The sequence below is a fragment of the Nylanderia fulva genome, unplaced genomic scaffold (genome assembly GCF_048542155.1).
Source record: "Nylanderia fulva isolate GAGA-0341 unplaced genomic scaffold, ASM4854215v1 Scaffold17, whole genome shotgun sequence".
NCBI lineage: Eukaryota > Metazoa > Arthropoda > Insecta > Hymenoptera > Formicidae > Nylanderia > Nylanderia fulva.
In genome coordinates, this window is record NW_028189945.1 from 841,124 (window position 1) to 859,715 (window position 18,592).

General features: G+C 35.7%; 1 protein-coding gene across 4 annotated transcripts in view; it reads left to right on the plus strand.

Annotated features, from left to right (window-relative positions):
- Positions 1-18,592, plus strand: part of NLG-5 (neuroligin 5) — a 220,342-nt gene that overhangs the window by 5,694 nt on the left and 196,056 nt on the right. For 3 of the 4 annotated variants that reach the window (XM_085481105.1, XM_029311968.2, XM_029311969.2), the window contains one exon: positions 88-144. The gene's annotated coding sequence lies outside the window, so the exon portion shown is untranslated. Of the gene's footprint in view, positions 1-87; positions 145-10,008; positions 11,523-18,592 lie in introns of those variants that run through there. The other variant, XM_029311971.2, reaches the window with a different exon arrangement.

Here is an 18,592-nt window from a genome sequence, read left to right on the forward strand (position 1 = left end):
AGATATTCGACTGTTTCCAGGCTTTCAAAGCCTTGTACGTATATACACTTAATATGTATATGCATAATTTGAATATTTTGTTTTCAGATCATCAACGTGCTGTCTACTACAACTCCGCTATTGCACGCTAGATGTACGTCCTCGGTGAGTGAGAAATTGTTTAATAACATTTTTATAGCGATAATGCCAGTGTATAAAGCTGGCAAGCAATATTGCATACTCTCCGGTGTAATCTCGCTGTCGTGACGAATTCTCGCAAATCGTTATAAATTTTTAGCAGTTGCGAGCGCAACTGCAGTATATACATGCATAAAAATATCGATACACATGTATATGCGCACGCACAAGCTCACGAAAGGTGTGAGGAACAGCAAAGGTACAGACAAAGGGATGACCTATATACACATACGGGGTGCGCCTAATTTACATTCGCTTTGACTTTTAAATTTTGCGACATGGACTTTACAATGGAACGAAGTGGTCAGAGAAGTGGGAGGAGGATAGGCAATGCCCGATGCATAGACGCCGCTGCAACGCATAGTTCGGTGCAGATGCGTCGTCGAGATCGGCGTAGATTTGCTTAAGAGGTCAAAAAGAAACTACTCTCCAATTTATTTTCCACGGTCGGTTCGCATTTGCCCTTGTTTCTCATCTTTCTTCACCTCTTTCGTGCTCCTTTCTCACTTTTACAGACGTGTTCGTGCTAAAGATTATTATCTCGTAAATACTCACCCTTTTAAAATATAAATGGTAAATTGTGTAAAAATAAATTATACATTGCTTCTTAGGTAGCGAGTAGAGATGTGCGAATCAAGATTTTCTAATTCGAATCGAATCAAATCGAATTTGCAAAAAAACAACTTGAATCGAATCGAATCGAATCACCCATATTTCAAATTTGAATCGAATCAACGCGTATAGAATTAAACGGGTCTTCTTACGTGGTTCTTTGATTCGAATTCGAATTACAGTGATTCGACGTTATCGAATCTTTCAATTTCGAACTACGTCGATTCGAATTCGAATAATTCGCACATCTCTAGTAGCGAGCGTTCGTTTTTGCCGTATAATAGTTTATACGTTTGGATAAACAGAAAAACTTAATCGAATAAACGCATGGTGAAAACCTGCATCAGGTTAAAAGTCAAAGCGAATGCAAGTTAGGCGCACCCTGTATGTGTATATAGGTCATCTCTTTATCTGTATCTTTGCTGTTCCTCAACACCTCTCGTGAACTTGTGCGTGCGCATAACGTAAAGGAAAAATATTAGACACAATAATGTCATTTTGCATTAAGCGAAATAAGCGAGCTCACAATCTCGTTATTGACTCCAAACTTAGCAAAAGGAATTAATTTGAAATCGCATTACAATGTAGAACGTAAAGAAAATGTAATAGAAAATTACAAAGCAAGAGTTAAACTTATTAATTAATATTATATTATTAAAAACATTTTTAAAATAAAATATAATATCTTTTGTATCTTGAGTTTATTTCATATGAAATATCATTGAAAAAAAGTTAAATTTTTAAAATTAATTTCTCTCTTTTATGAATTCTTCATAAATGCAATTGATACGAAATACAATGGAATTTTTTTAATAATATATCGTGGAAATTTTTACTTTGATAATAAAATACAATACAATAAGATCGAACAAGAAAAATATATCGATTTACATATAGATTTGTATGTATAATGGACTAAGCACACTTATACAATCTGAGATGACAAGATTGACAGATAAATAATAGATGCGAGAGGAGATGTTTTCTTCGTTACATAACTGCTTTGGAAAAGAGTGATATAACATATAAGCGATTGTTTCTTCTCTTCTCCCTTTCGTCAATAGTAAAATAAAATATAAAAAGCATCTTATTCTTTTTTCTTTCTAATATTATTTTTAAGTTTTTAACGGAAGTGTGCTCAATTTATTTATATAAAATATATAAATCAATGGATTAATATGAATCAATGGATGTTCATTGGCATGAAAATAATATTGATATAATTACTCCGATATTCGCGAAACGGAACGGTAATAAATAGTGATACATTTTGTTGAAATATTTTCTCTGCATTTGTTTTCCTTTGAGCATAAAGCGCTGTGAAAATCTAAAATTCTCTATCTTTCCGATACAATGTTAATGGATCGTGCTATCAATAAAAATTTAGAAATCTAAATTGAAATGATAATAATTGAAATGGTATAAAAGCCTATGACAACAAACGCCACATTGCGTTTGTTCACTTTTTCACAAAGCACACATAAAACGGATTTAATTTTGTATCACACTATAAATGTCATCTTTATATATATTTCGCGTTAAAATTATTAAACGTTGAAATATTCTAGACTTTGATATTAGAAAAAAATTTATTACACATGTATAACATGTAATATTTTATAATATAATATTATATTTTATTTTAAAAATGATTTTAATAATATAATATTAATTAATAAGTTTAACTCTTGCTTTGTAATTTGCTATTACATTTTCTTTACGTTTTACATTGTAATGCGGTTTCAAATTAATTCCTTTTGCTAAGTTTGGAGTCAATAACGAAATTGTGAGCTCACTTATTTCGCTTAAAGCGAAATGACATTATTGTGTCTAATATTTTTTTTTTACGTTATTCATGTAATATTTGTAAAAGTTAGACTTATACTTATAATGGTTTACGTTAATATTGTTACGTCTATTAATTAGTAAATTTACTTCATGATACAAGCTGCAAATTGTAAAGAGTAGAAGAGGATGAGGGAGACTTTTCTCACTTTCCTCTTCTGTAACTAGCTCGAGTCAACTGATTTAAGTAAGTCGATTTCGCTGGTATTTTATTTTAGCACATTAGACGAAAAATTACACTGTACAGAAAATTTTATCCGGCTGCTTCTAACGTTCTTACGAAAATTGAGCTCAACGAGAGATGCTCAAATGCGCATAATAAGCATCCAAAGTTCGCGCACAAACGCGTTCTTTTCATTCCAAAGACTCTTTGCCTTACGTCACTGTTCGTTTTATGCACTTATTATCTCACATTGTTTGTTTTTATTTATTTAAAATATTCCCTAATTTTAATCTCGATACTTAATAACTTTGCGCGAACTTAATTAATGGAATTATTTCAAAATGTCGTAATTTTCGCGTATAAAACCGCAAGGGAATTAATTTAATTTAATTTCATAATGTTCCATAATGTTTTAGGATATATATATACATAGTTATTCAAAGTAATTTATCCGATTTCACACACAAATGATTATATTTTTAAAGTTTATAAATACGCTAATGATATATCAATCAACAAATAACTATCCAAGTTGTGATTTCCCTTAATTAGACGAATAAAATCGAGACAAATTAAAGATTAAGGCTATTACATACCTCCATTGTCCACAATTCTAGATGAACTAAAAAAATCACATTTTACAGCTGCGGAATTAATGACAACGGATGCTAGAATAAATATGTCTTAACTTTGTATTCGTGTAACGTGTAAAGACAAAATCTGGACACTTTCTTTTAATTGATGTATCGCTAATTACAATGTATTTGTAAATTTCAAAAATATATTTATTTGAAATCGGATGAATGATTTTGAATAATCCTGTATATAGGTATTATTTTCCATAAAAATACTTTTGTAATATAACGTGATGTGACTTCTTGAATCATTCTTGGATGTTTAATATCCCGGTTACATTAGCAATAATACTGAAAGGCAAGAGCGTTCCAAAGCGAACGGACAAGCGTTGCGATAGACGAGAATAGGCAAGAGCAGAAGGACCAAAAAGAAAACGATGCACGAGTAAGAGGGTCGCGCAGTGCATTTTCTTTTCAGCGCACAAAGCGAAGTTTCTCGCTTCGGGTCGAGAACCAAGACACATCGTACCGCTTTCTCTCTCTCTTTCTCTTTCTCTATTTCCCTTCTTCTTCTTCTTCCTCGCAAGAAATGCTCTACGGAAAAATGCTATTTCATCCTATCCAATCGCTTTGTCTGCATCATGCCGAGGTTGACGGCCTTTTAACACAATTTTTCAAGCGGATCGCCGATGCAACTCGCAACTTCCCCTTTTTCCCGGACTATCCCTATCTCCTTTCCTTCTCGTACGCTAAGTTGAATGGACCTCTTACATTTGTCCCGGTGCATCGCGAGGATCAAAAGACGCGTTCGGCACGAATAAACATTGGTACTCGGTCCTCGTTGGCGGACTTACATGCAGCGCGCGTGCATCCTTTCGAAGTTGCGGGAGCGTAAGAGCCCGTGTAAGATGCAACTTTAAATGCAACAGCGAAACTTGCACCGGCGAACTCTCCCTCTTCGACTTCTTCCGGTCTATCGTGCAAACGACATCTTCATTCGCGATTGCGCGAATGATTCGAATACGTTGGCGTATATCTTTATATGTACAGCCGTGGCTAATCAAGAAAATCTAAAATTGCCCTCGAATGTGTTTCGCGTTTCGCGAATATATTCGGTGCAAAGTTTGCAATTCATATACTCAAATTTCTGTCGCGTAGAAAGGATTATGCTTGTTTCTTATGACGATATAGTTGCTCGAATCTTACAGAGTTTCTCCTCTCTCTCCTATTTTTCCAGTCAACTAATTGCCCAATTTTCTAATTAGGACCCTATAATATAATACAAAAGTATAGGTAACAAGAATAGATTATTTATGGATTTTTATTCTTAATAGTTTATACATTTATATTGTATTAAGGCTTTTATTCACGCACTTTCACTCCTGAACCTTCTCTTGTTGCCAATCGTGGCGTTTTGAACATGTCGACACAATAGTTTATAAGCTACGTATGCGACACGACTACGTGACGAACGTCCAACTAAATTAAACTAAACTAAAGCGCAGCATGTTTGCTGCGATGTGCAAAGGTGGAAGAGAGATAGAAGGTAGCGAGGTAACGTATTACGTGTTACCGAAAACGCGTCTATGACTCGCGCGTCCGACCCGGACTCGAACTAACGGGATGCAATTAATGTCTGTCAATTTTCAGAATTCAATATTCTACGCTTCGCAACGTCCGACATAAAATTGTAGCGAACATTCTCGATGCTACGTAACACTTTGTTAATATGATAGGGAAAATAATAAATAAATCTTATCGCAAAAGAACATTGAAAACGTATCTGTCATCGCAATGTCTTATATTGTTAGAATATCAAAATGCAAATATTAATTATAATCAAATTTTTCTTCCATTAATGAACTTAAAGTCTTAATTCTTAATTCGTATCGGTTGAAAACGACGTTATTTCCAAATATATTTTTATGCAAAATGAAAAATATCGATAAGATTTGATTCAATGATAGAAGCAGTCGCCTTGCAAGTGAAAGAAACTTGGATTCGATTTCTAATTTCAACATCTTCGCTTCTAATGTTTTTTTCGTCTACACTTTTTTAAAGAAGAGTCAGAGGTGTTTATTAAAAATTTTAAAAATCTCGAGACAAGGGGGTTTATTTAAATTCTTGTCCGAAAAAATTAGCGCTCTATGCACAATTAAGTGTTGCGCTTATAATATATATAAAATAGAAATAGTTGAAATTGTACCGTTTATCGAAAACTCGCATCACTTTCAATTGATTAAAATATCGTAACATAAATATAACACAAATTCTCCAAAACGAGAATAATAAAACTTTTCATAAATCGGGCCATTCATCAAAAAGTAATATAGATGCTTTATTGTTAATTTATTTTATCTTTTTATAGAATATATACCTTTATATATATATATATATATATATATATATATAAAGGTAAAATTATATATACCTTTATATATATATATATATCTTTAACTTTGACGAATACATAAATAAAAAATTATCTAGTCTGTAGACTAGAATAAAATTTATAGATATAAAAATTGGAAAAAAAATTCAACACTAAAGCATTTAATATTTTTTCATGAATAGCCCGATTTATTAAAAGTTTTATTATTTCCGCTTTGCTGTGTTTATGTTACGATATTTTATAGTCGATTGAAAGTGATGCGAATTTTCAATAAGCGATATAATTTTAATTTATTAATCGAGTTCGATATTAGTATCATCCCCTTTCCGTATTTCGGAGCAACAAGTGCCTTTTTTTCTTGTAAAATTACTGGTGGAAGCCGATTGTTATCTACAAGATTAATCAACCGTCTAGCGTGGCGGAAGAGCTCAGTGAACAGTAACCCTAGAACGTAACGAGGCGAAACTTTGTTAGCCTTAAAGCGCGAAGGTCGGCATTCGCGGATGTTTACTTCAAAGTTCGTAGCGTGGTGTAATAGCATTGAACTTAACTGTGCCCTGACAAAATCAATAATTAAAAATAAAAAAAGAAAATAATAATCCGATCTGAAAAAATTGTCGTTTTACGGAAAGTGCCTAATTAGAATATAATTATGGTATGTTCATCGATTTACATTTCAACGTTACGTTGCGCATAAATATGCAAATATATATATTAGCATTATCGTTAACTCTATCAATATTTGTAATAATATATGGGAATTTTATATATTAATTAAAACGAGAATGCGCATGCCAGTCAACCAGGTAAATATACGTGTATACATTGGCATCCGGCGTTCTCGATAGTTACACATAATTGTCAATATAATCGTTACAATAATTCAGTCTATGTGAGGCAACGTCGTGTAGAGGATATCAAGCGGCATATATATACATATCGCGCGCATCTACATCTCGGTATGTATAGATATACATATACGATGGTCCGGTTCCATGTACGCAAATTATTGCGCACTCCACTTTGAGGATGAGGTCCGTGGTATCCGTGGGTCGTGAATACGTTATCTTTGTGCGAGAAATTTCATCAAAATACCGCGCGCGCGCGCGAGACCGAGGTTTAATATAACCCTAATCTGACGTGAACCTTTAATGAACTCGAGACTTCGGACAATTCTCGCTTTCGTCGGACACTTCGGAAAATAATTTTGTCCGGCAGTGGTGGAACTCTTGTCAGAATGAGTGGTCATCGCGTCGTGCGATATTGATTTTTCGTGCGAGCAAAGTTTTTCGCGCAGCCTTCGTAAAATGTATGTCAGGTAAAGGAAAATTTAGATACGTTTATCGAGTGAAAGACTTATAAATGTCTAACACATGCTCGTGGAATATATTCGTATCTTCTGATATATAATTTGCATTGCGCGGTCAAATTTATCAAAAAATCTATTTATAGAATCTGGATCAATCGTGTTTTGGCTCGGGAAAATTTTTGGCTTCCGATTTCTTGTGAAACATCATGATTAATCGTAGTAATTAATATCCTCTTGTGGCTAGTTAAACAAGAGATCATTAATTATCATCATTTATTATCTATTATCGTAGTTATAATTACAGTAGTACTATAATCATAGTTGTCATATGAGGTTAAAGCTGATATTCTCCATGCTGCTTTCGCTTTTGGTTTGTTTTGTCCCACGTAAATGTTTTTATTTTTATAATAATCTCTATCACGCATTGTGTACAAAAATAATTTTTCGAAATAGAATACACATTTAGTTATTTTTTTGCATCGGCAAAATCCAATAGCGCTTCAAAAATAATTTTCATTATTGACAGAAAAAGAGAGAGCGAAAGGGAGAGAGAGGCAAATTGATAAAGTCGCAGATCCATGGTGTATGTACATATATATATATGTGTGCGCGCGTGCGAAAGAGTTACATTAGCCGACACGCGAGCAAATTGCATTTGTCGGAGCACACGTATGCACACAGTGTATATCGGTGCGGCGATACGCGTGTCGTGTAAATCGAGAATCACGAGAACAACGTTCTACGCACATAGATCACGCGCCCACTCTGTATATTTGTGTGTGTGTGTATGTCGCGTAGCTCAGTATCAGACAACGGAACACAATTCGGCACGCGAGTTAGAGACGGGCATTAACTGACGCGCATCACATCTGCATGTCGACTTTACGACATTACACAACAGTGAAGTGCGTGTGCGTGCGTGCATAGACTTATCTCACTGATTCAAGATGTATCGAGCAACACAATGCGTGGCTGTGTTTGTATGAATTCAACACGAGATACATACACGTGTACATGTATAGGGCGTATGTATTTACAAAGTTAGGTTGGCATGCATAAATGCCAAATTGGCAAATAGGTATACGTTATACATACGTGTACATAACGCAATATCGTTGCACAGGATAGAAGTTTTTAATACAGCGCGTTTCAATCTCGCACGTGCATGATTAATCGTGTAAATAAAATCAGCTGTTAATTGTCAAAATAAAAAGGTAATCGAAAAACTTGAAATTTAAATTAATACATTTTTTATTACTATGTATACTGTATCATAATACACACGCATAATCTCTCTCTCTCTCTCTCTCTCTCTTTTTGTTGTAAAATAACTCATGCTGATGTAATCTGTCTTCATTTCCCACACGCGCCGTATAGCTTTTCCAAGATTTTTATTTTCGACATTACATTACCTTTTCAAGTTGGATATTTTATCATATGTCAAATATATATCAGTTCTCTGTATAATGGATTGGTGTGAGAGAAAAACTGTTTCGCACTGACCTGTTATCACTTATGCTAGCATGAAAAACCGTTTCTCTTAATGGCAAGGTAAACATTCGACTTTACTAGCATTGTGAGAGATTGCGAGTGTGCAAACTGCGAATTTCAACATGCGTATACGCGAGTAGTTCAGTGCGCGCCGTTAAAACGGAATGTCAGCAGATAAGGGAGCATATGGCCATGCTGCAAGTTTGTGCATCCACACACACACACACACATGGCTTTCCTTGCGATATATTATACGAATTGTCGAGAATTGAACATATACGAAAGAGACGAACTTGGCGAGAGGAGGAGCACATACATGTTTTTGTCGTATAACTCGTGAAATAATGTTCGTTAACTTTTCAAGTTAGCTTCGCGACCCAGCTGTTCTGCTGTTATTCCGTTAATTACAACGAAATATAGCTTCGACAACTGAAAAAGAATCTACGCGAAACAAAGATTAAACCACTTTTATTAAATTCTGGTACAGAAAGAAGATTGACGGATATATATCTCATGTTCTACCTTGACATCGCTTGTTATTTGAACAGCTGCATTTAATAATGCGATTGCACACGCGTACATTTCTCGAGCAACTTTAATGTCGAAGAGCAAAACGTCATACACATTTTCGCACTTTTGTCTTTTAGAATATTAAAAAAAAAAAAAGAAAAAAGAGAAGAGAGGGAAAGGGTCAGAAAGCTCATCTTTGATGTTCCAAACTTGACACGCGTACCCAACAATACGACTTGCACGTGCCCTCGCACGCACATACGTACATCTTGACTGATCGCAGATATATATATATATATATATATATATAGCGGCTGTAGCGGCAAGTTTACGGACGGATGTACGTACGGATGTAGGGACGGACGTAGGATCGATCCGTGGCCCTGGAAAAGGTGCGGGGCACAGGGTCGGAAAGCAGCGAGAGGTGGATGGCGGTGTGGAGAGGGTGGTAGTTCTCCTCGCGCATGGGGTGGGAAGGAAAGCCGCCGTGGTACATTGGGGAGAGAGAGGGATATGGTGGTCCTGGCGACTGCTGTGCGCCGTCGCGACGTCGCTCGACGTCGAGGCCAGCCGAGTTTCCACCCGGTGGGGGTTGCTCTCTCTCTCTCTCTCTCTTCTCGACCCTCTCTCTCTCTCTCTCTCCTTCCTCTTCCTACATCCTGTCCTTCTTTCTTCATCCCCCTAGTAGTCGACTCTCTCGTGCTTTTCCTCCCCTTGCTCTATTCCCGATGTCGTCTCTGTTCAGCCACTATCATAGGATCCGCTTCTCTCGCTCTCTCTCTCTGACCTCGCGGTCTCTTCTCCTCATCCTCCCTTCGTCATTCCGCCACCCTCTCTCATCCTGCCTCTCCCACTCTATTTCCTAGTCTCACTCTCTCGCTATACGTAGCTCTGCAAAAACAAGCATACGGCTATCCCCAGTAGCACCCCGGTATACAAACCCGACAGAGCGTCACGTCGGGTGCTCCGCGTGTCTAGGGGTAACGTGGACCCTACGTCTCTCTCTCGTCTTGCCGTCACGATCAGCGTCACACGCGATGAGCGCCGCGCGTCACGTGCTACTTGCGCGTGACACCTGGCACGTCACGACGTAATCCTCGACGACGACCTCGACCCTACGACTTCCTCGCGTCGGCAGAGTTTGTTCCTCGGTTTGTTCTCTCTCGCGAACAAATATTCTGCATTTTCTTTCGCAACCGAATCTTTCGTTCAAGACAACCCAGTTGCCGAATTGTGTAAGAGATCCCGGGATTTTGCTCCAAACGGAAATTCTTTATTCAACGATTGTGATTTGTCTGATGACAGTATATACTATCGTCATATTCGGACATTCCAAGCGCAATCTCTTCGACCATCGATATATCTCGAGGTGCATTTGCGAGGTGGTCGACAGTGTCCTCGACGACGACGACGACTTCAGCTGTGTTGAGAAATTGACGAGAAGCAATTAGTGAGAAAATTGTGCACGCGATAATTGCCGCGAAAATGAGCGTGTCGGGATCAAATGTCGAGGAAAATCGGTAGTGTGCAATGCTCTCTCATGCGCGATCCCAAATTCACGAATCTCACTCTCGAGGATTTCCAGCGCAGAGAATACGGCAGCATGAAGACGGGGACTCATTGGAAAGTTTGATGCTTACACGCGAGCTGAAACTTGCTCCGTCGTCGTCTGTTACGGTCGTCTAAGGATAACGGGATTTCATCAAAGCGTTTTATGATTGAGACTGGCGTGCTTCATCGCAAATCTTTGTTCCTCTCTTTCTGTTTCGCTCTCCTCTCTTTTATTCTTACGAAACTTTTCCGGACTTCTTCGTAAAAGATTATGCGAAACTCGTGGAATCATTAGAGCGTTATCATCACCGGTCGATGTCGACCAAACTTCGTCCGGCCGTCGATAATTCGTAGGAATCGTCCGATCATAGTTTGGTATCTGGTCGTTGGTTGCGCCTTTAATAACCACGTCATGTGTAATGATTGATCGTTCCCAGCTTCCGACAGAAAGAGATAGAACGGATGAGTTCTTGTAATATAACGCGAGTTGCGTTGACGATCAGAAATGAACCCGGTCATCGCTCTTTTGTCGAGCCAATCATTGGATAAATCAGGCTTATCTTCTTGAAGAGAAATTCAATTTGTGTATTATTCTTGGCGTGGCGAGAATTCCTGCTGGACGTGTGAGTCAAGTCAAGTCACCGAACTGATTCTGAACGAGTTAAACTCCTTCATTTTTTTCACGGTGCATTTTCATAGACCCTCGGACTTTTCATAAACGTGCGAATATGTAGGTGGTAACCCTCATCATCTGTCGGCGCATTTGCGAGGGGTGAATCGGCGCGAAGCGTGTTACAGACAATACAGATTATTTCGAGCACGAGGATCGAATGCTGCAAACGGTTGGCAGGATTACACGTCACGCTCAGCTAAGGGAAGATTTTGATCGCATTAGCGGTAAGTCGATGTATCATATATTCACTTTTTACAGTGAAATCCTTCATTTTACGCCTTGATGGTCCGGCAGACTATCAATCGCGAATTTATCACGAGATAGAATGAAAAGAGAAATAGGTAGGTAATTTACATCTCTTATTAAATGAAAAGCTTGGGGAGAAACTCGATCAATTAATCATTAAGGAATAGATATCATAATACTATCATTTATGCTTTTATAAGCTTTTATTGACATATTGATAAAAAGCTTATCAGCGGTAAGCTTTTTTATCAATTATAGAGTTGTTGAATATTGTGTGTGATTTTTTGGTATAAAATATAATCTCATTATATTAAATATGTTATAAAAGGCAATATTGAGTAACCAGATTATTTGTGTTTCCGCAAAAAAAAATATAGGATATATATAGTTATAAAATACGGAATTGTCGCAGATCAATTTTCTCTCTTCCTCGCTCTCTATCTCTCTCTCTCTCTCTCTCTCTCTGTCTCTTCTGAGCTTCTCTCGTTTAAATATACCTCTTGTAATCGATCGGACATTAGCTATAAGATAATTGTCGTTCGATTAATTACAGCTCGTACTCAACGTCTCTCATTGTCTGAAATAGCCATTTATTCACGAAACAGTTACTTTAATGACAATTTTCATTGATCTCTCTTATATATTTTTTTTTACCTTTTATATTTTTTTATACTGTTTGACCAATGAAAATTCGCGCTTTTAACAAGGAAGAAAATTTAACAATTGTTTTTAGAACGATTTTACACAAATACCAGAAACGTACAATAATATTTACACCATTTTCGTTTATTGATCTAAAGAATATAATTTATAGTTAATTTAAAAAAAAAGTAAAGCATTTAAAATAAACCAGTTCAAATAATATAATATTCAATTTAGATTATTGCGTTTTAAAATTAATTTTAGCATGTTAAAATATAATTTTATTTTTTCTTGTTATTATCTATTTTTAAATAATTATTAGAACTTTGATTACGGAAAATATAATCAAAAAGGTAAAAGGTGAACTTTGAATTTAATATATTATAGAAATTTAATGAAAGCTGAAGAAAATATGAGATATAGGCCATTATTATTAACATATAATTTTTGAGCGGTGAGTCTTGCACGTATATTCACGGTTAAATCGATTTACAATCGAACGAAGTTCATATCGCACGTTCTCGTAATTCCGTTCGCGATTGAATGCACCTGACATTTTAACAACGATCGTAATGGCACGCCATACGCAAGTTTCCAGATCGTTATACATAGTTAACTGCGTTTCAGATTAATTGATGAGCATAATCGATTTTGACGATGATCTCGTTCAAGTAAAACTGATCGAATCGCGCGTTTAAATGTGTAATTATATACTTATAACTTGTAATATAATAGCGTACCCGTGAGTTTTCATTTTTGGATAAACGTCTCAAATCCGAATCACATTGTTCTATTAGTGAGGATCTAATTAAATATAACTCAAATCGGGTACGGTATGAAATATTAGAATGAAATTTTGATTTTCAATCAATACACTTTAAATTTCAATTGAAAATCATATTTGAATTTATCGGGCAAGTAAGAGCTTTAACAGATGTCAGTGTTAGTTCGAGGAAGAATCTTTCATTGAAATTGATTTTTCTTGATATGGAACCGAAAAATTAAATAAAATCTCTCAATTCAAGATTTTATTTCAATAAATTCCTCTATCTTTTCCCTAAAAAGAAGCAAAGGCGAGAAAAATATCGGGGCAAAGTCAATTTTCATTTTCGTATCCTTGTTTCTGGTGTGTAAATCTGACTCAACCTATCTTCCTCTCGGGAGAAATTCATGTGTATATTCCTTTAGTTCTTACGAAAATTACTTGGAGCTAATTTCGAAAATTACTCTGACTATTATAGGATCCTACAAATCGAATTATCTTTTCCTTGTACCTGCAGGAAAAATACGCGTAGAAGTTTTTGCTACTTTTCGAATGAGCATCACTGCACTCAATCTTATTTACTGGCGCTGCGTTTTATCGCATGTCTATAGCGTCTCCAATATCGGCAAGAGTCGCTTTTCCGACTGTCATTCATTTTCCACTCTATTTCTATGCGTAAAATTTTTTGCGATCTTTTTCATATTTAATAGACTGTTTTAATTATTATTGAATTCATTAAAGAGATACTGTGATGAGTCTCAGTCTTTCAAAAAATATTAACTATACTTATCAATGGAAAAAATTAATGTTTCTTCTAATTGTTCTTTCATACTTAAAAAATTAAAATATAACAAAAAATTAAAATGTAGTATATGTAGTAATTAATAATATAAATAATACAATAACATGTATTATCTGTATTGTTAAATACATATATATTATATTTTAATTTTTTTATTATATTTTAATTTTTGGAGCAGGAAAGAATAGAAATAATACATATATTTAATAATACAAATAATAGAACAATTGTAAATATACAAATATAATATACGGTATACTAATATAATAACTTCATTGAAAACTAACTTGGGAGGCAAAGCAAGATATCTTTCAAAAAGTATTAACTATACTTACAATGAAAACAATTGATTTTTTCGGAGCATTCCTTTATAGAAAAGGATTCTCTATAAAAATTAAAATGTAATAAAACATTTTAAATGAAGTATATATATTGTATAATGTTATTTAATAATACAAATATAATTTTCATTGAAAACCAGCTGAGGGAGAGTAGGGCAACTCATTGTGAGACGATCTCGACGTGAAATTCTATGGTAGATCACAATGCTTGAATTTAGTGGCATCATTTTCGTAATAGCGCGCACATCAACGTACATGTTTGTCGTAATGATTTGGCTTCTCATATAATAGTCATGGTAGAGATCTCTTCTATATTAACCCTCTAAAACGTGCTTGGATGTATATACTATATACTTTGTCACATTTTCTCTATCTCATTCTCTCTTTCTCACTTGTATAATATATATTATTTAGCTATTTATTTTCATATATCTAGTTTCTTTAAAGAGAAAAATTAATTTGAAATAAAGATAGGTTTTTAATCATTAAAAATTTAGAATTTTTACTCGAAAACAAGATATTGCATTACATTAAAGTATTACATGCACATAAAACAATTCTGAGGTAAACATTATTTATTCTTCAATTGTTTCTACCACGCTGGACAGCTGTCACAATGAAAAAAAAAGAATGCAGTTTTACATCCTGACATAATTTATATCTAGAGATCATATCTAGAGATAAATATATAAATAAGATTGTGTAAAATTTTCTTGCGGTTGCTGATTAAAATTTTTTCTAATAAATGAACGCATAAACCTCGTCTGACTCTCAACGAGAGCTTAAATGTATTTTTTATAATTAACGTTTTATAATTTATGTACAATAAAGTATGAGAATTAGTGCGCAGAAATTCGCGATCAATACGAATTAAATTCTTTCGGTCTGTCCACAATTTGTCCAAATCGCTTATATTGTTTTATGTAACATATTAATTTAATTATTAATTATAATTTTAGAATTATAATAAGAGATACTATAAATATGAAAATTAGAAACTATATTATATTAAAACATTAATCGTCGCCTTGTGCTTTATAACTTTGTTTGCGGCCTTGAATTTGCATCCGTTTTCATAATTTACTATGCAATCGTAAATATACTCTGTAGCGCGGCCACTTCCTATTATAGTCATAAATAAATGCAGCACGTGCGCACGAGAAGAACGAGAGAGAGGGAGTGAGAGAAAATAAAGGGGGAGAGAAAGGAGGAGAAAGAGAGAACTTCTCTTATCATTATACGTGCGGAATAAAAATATCACTATTAAAGCGGTGACATTCTTGACGTCGTCGTAGGTTTCAAGCTGGAGCTGGATATGCACCCTCATAGCACACGCTTTGCATATCAAGACTTGTGTATCAAGTTACCCTTTGTGCATCACGTGACCAACACAGGCTGCAAGTTCTCATCTATCTCTCTTCCTGCTTCTTCTTTGCATACATACACCGCACGTGTGTCCGATCATTCTGCCGGCGTCCTGTCATTTCGTCGCATAAGATTTTACGAGTTGATGCTTGCCCGGTAACCGTGTGATTACACGCTCGCATTTCCCGTACGTGTGTCCTGCATCCTCGAATAAGCGATATTCTCGCACATGCGAGACCCTCAGCGAAGTCACTCCCGTGCATATATATTCAAAACACAACTGAGCCATTTCTTCTTTTGTACATAATAATTTGTCATGATATATTTTTACACACATACACTTTAGTAGGTTTTAGAAAGTTTACAGTTTTATTTTAGAAATGTCATGTCCTTCAAGAGATTTGATCTTGAGACTTCTCTCTTAACAGGTAATTTTAAATAAAAATTAGAGTATATATATATATATGTCCATTGAAAAATGAAATATATAACTACTTGTTTATTCTCTGGTGGCGCAATTATCGTTTACAAAGTGTCGGCGACATAAAAATCGAACGATACGAATCAGGCGTACTCCGAAAGGTCTGACAAAAAAGCTTTTTACGGGAGAAACTCGCGTACCGTGTTAAACATTTCATTCATACTTCATTAAGTCACTCGTCGCCGACGCTAAGCACTCTCGTCTCCCGCGAACTGTATACATGTCGCATACAGTGTATACACCACTCCGGATACAATCACGCGCGAGAAGGAGAGGATTCACGCCGTTGTTTGACATGAGACTGATGCAGGGAGGGTAATATCCTCCACTTTACCTTACAGCGTCCTGTCAGCGTCTTATTCGTAATCTCGTATACACTTATCCTCGGTAGACCCGTTATTTATGTCAATTTAATCTCAGCTAATCTAACTGTTGATATATGATTGAAAATAATGAGCGCAACGCGTGCGATAAACGAGATTGCATTAATTCAACCTAAAGACGTCAGTAAGAAAAAGACGACCAGTCTTAATTAATTAAGAGACGCGTACTTCTTAATTAGTTAGCACCTGAGATAAAGCTCTCTCTCTCTCTCTCTTTCTCTATTTATTTATTTATCTATCTTTCTCTAAAACTTGCGGCATTAAACCGACATCATTGCGCTGAACTTTCCTGTTAACCGTTGACGCCTGTAGAGAAATTGCGGTCGCGCGCTTGCACATATACGGGAGATTACTGTACAAATGTCATTCGCGCAAATTGCGTTTCTCAAGCAAACGAATATTTTACTGGAGAGCAAAACGGTGCCCTTGCTGCACGCGCCCGATATCAGATGAATCCCCGTGCTATGTAGGAATCGCTCTCGGTCCTACAAATTCCTCTACCACGCCAAGCTTGTATAATACGACATGAGCTTATATAAGCTCGATGTTTACCTCGGTACGTTCTGCCTATCTCTTCTCCATTCAGATTGACATCTTTAATTCAATTGAAAAGCTTCAGCTATCTCACAGAATAAGACTATCTTTGTCAAGCCGGGTGCACTCAACTTAATGATGATGCTTATTAATGTTATTACGAGAGATTGTAAATTATAGATGTCTGATATTTTAATGTAAATATCATATTCTAAGGAGTGTTTTAATTTGGATAAAATTTTAGTATAAATTGCTTTGCGAAATTAAAAGCTTCCTCTCAAGTATACATACAGAATGTTTCAAAATTTGCGATTCAAAATACTATATTTGGAAAACTATTGAAAAATGAAATGATAAAAGTATTTGTAATTTTTTATTCAAAGTAGAGTATAGTTTTTGAGATATAAGAATTTAAAACTCTGATTAATCACAGAATACGTTAGATCATCATCGTTTGTTCGTGAATCATGTATATTGTATATGTATACAGTGGTTTAGTGATGCATATACGATTTATGAATTATCTAAACGTATCTTGTATGATCCATCAACTTTAATATAATAACAAAATAATTATTGTATCTCAAACATGTTTAAAATAAAAAATTGCAATATTTTTATCACTTAATATTTCTATCACTTTGTATGATTTAATAAAACAGGACGTGAAAAAAAAAATATTACAGAGAGATATTGCTATTTTATTTCTTAAAAGTTTGTTAATTCGAAACTGATTGTGAGATAACAACAAATTCCTTCGTATTCTCCGAATTCTAAATCTGAAGAGAAAGAGATTTTTGGGAATTATAATTGACATTTCTCCTGTAGTCGCGCGACAATATGTCGCTCAGTGTCGGATTTATTAAATGCATTTGCGCGAAATAATAAACACAATAGAGCGAATTTGCGAACGGTAGGCGCGCGAACCGTTTATTCGCGCACGTATACGATATATTAATCGCCATTACACGGAAATCCCTTATGCGCGAAATTGCAAGTGCGAAGGTATACACGACTCGATAACGGCCGATGAAAAATCGCGCATTAATTCCAGCCTATTTATTACATTAGAAACACTCGCTATGTTATCCGACACTTATTTTTCATTCTGTCATCGTTAGCTGCAACAACCGCGGCTGTTGCGAGCTATTAATCTTTTTCTCCCCCTCTTGCCCTTTCCCGTTCTCTCGTCCCTTTTTTTCCTCTGTTGCCCTCGCTCGTCTTACGCCTCTTTTTTGCATCGCCCATCCTGCTCCTCGATGTAATTATAATAGATTGAGACGCGTCGCGCGCGCACGAGAAGTGATATCGAATATTCTGCTCATCCGTATCATCTTGTACTGCCACGGGACGGAAACAGCAGGTGGTCCTTGAATCCGTTTCTCTCTAGGCGAGAGAACCTCGCGTCAGATAATTCCGCCGGCGACGGCAGACATTCGTCAGTGTCATCCGCGGAAAGAAGGAGCATCCGTGGGAAAGGAGTTTTTCGAGCGGTTTCTACCGCTCGCGGAAGAGTTCTGCCGACATCACTAGGCAAAAAAATAATTTGTCAACTAGCTTCTGGAAAACTGGATTTTCAGAAAGAGGCAAATATAGTCGCGCTCTGGCGCGTGTTCGGAATATGTTGGATATCTTTTATCATCCGGTAAAATAGGAATGGTAGTTATTATATCGTACATCTATTTTTCTTTCTCCCTTTTTCTCTATTTTTTTATCCATTTTTCTCTGTTACAATTT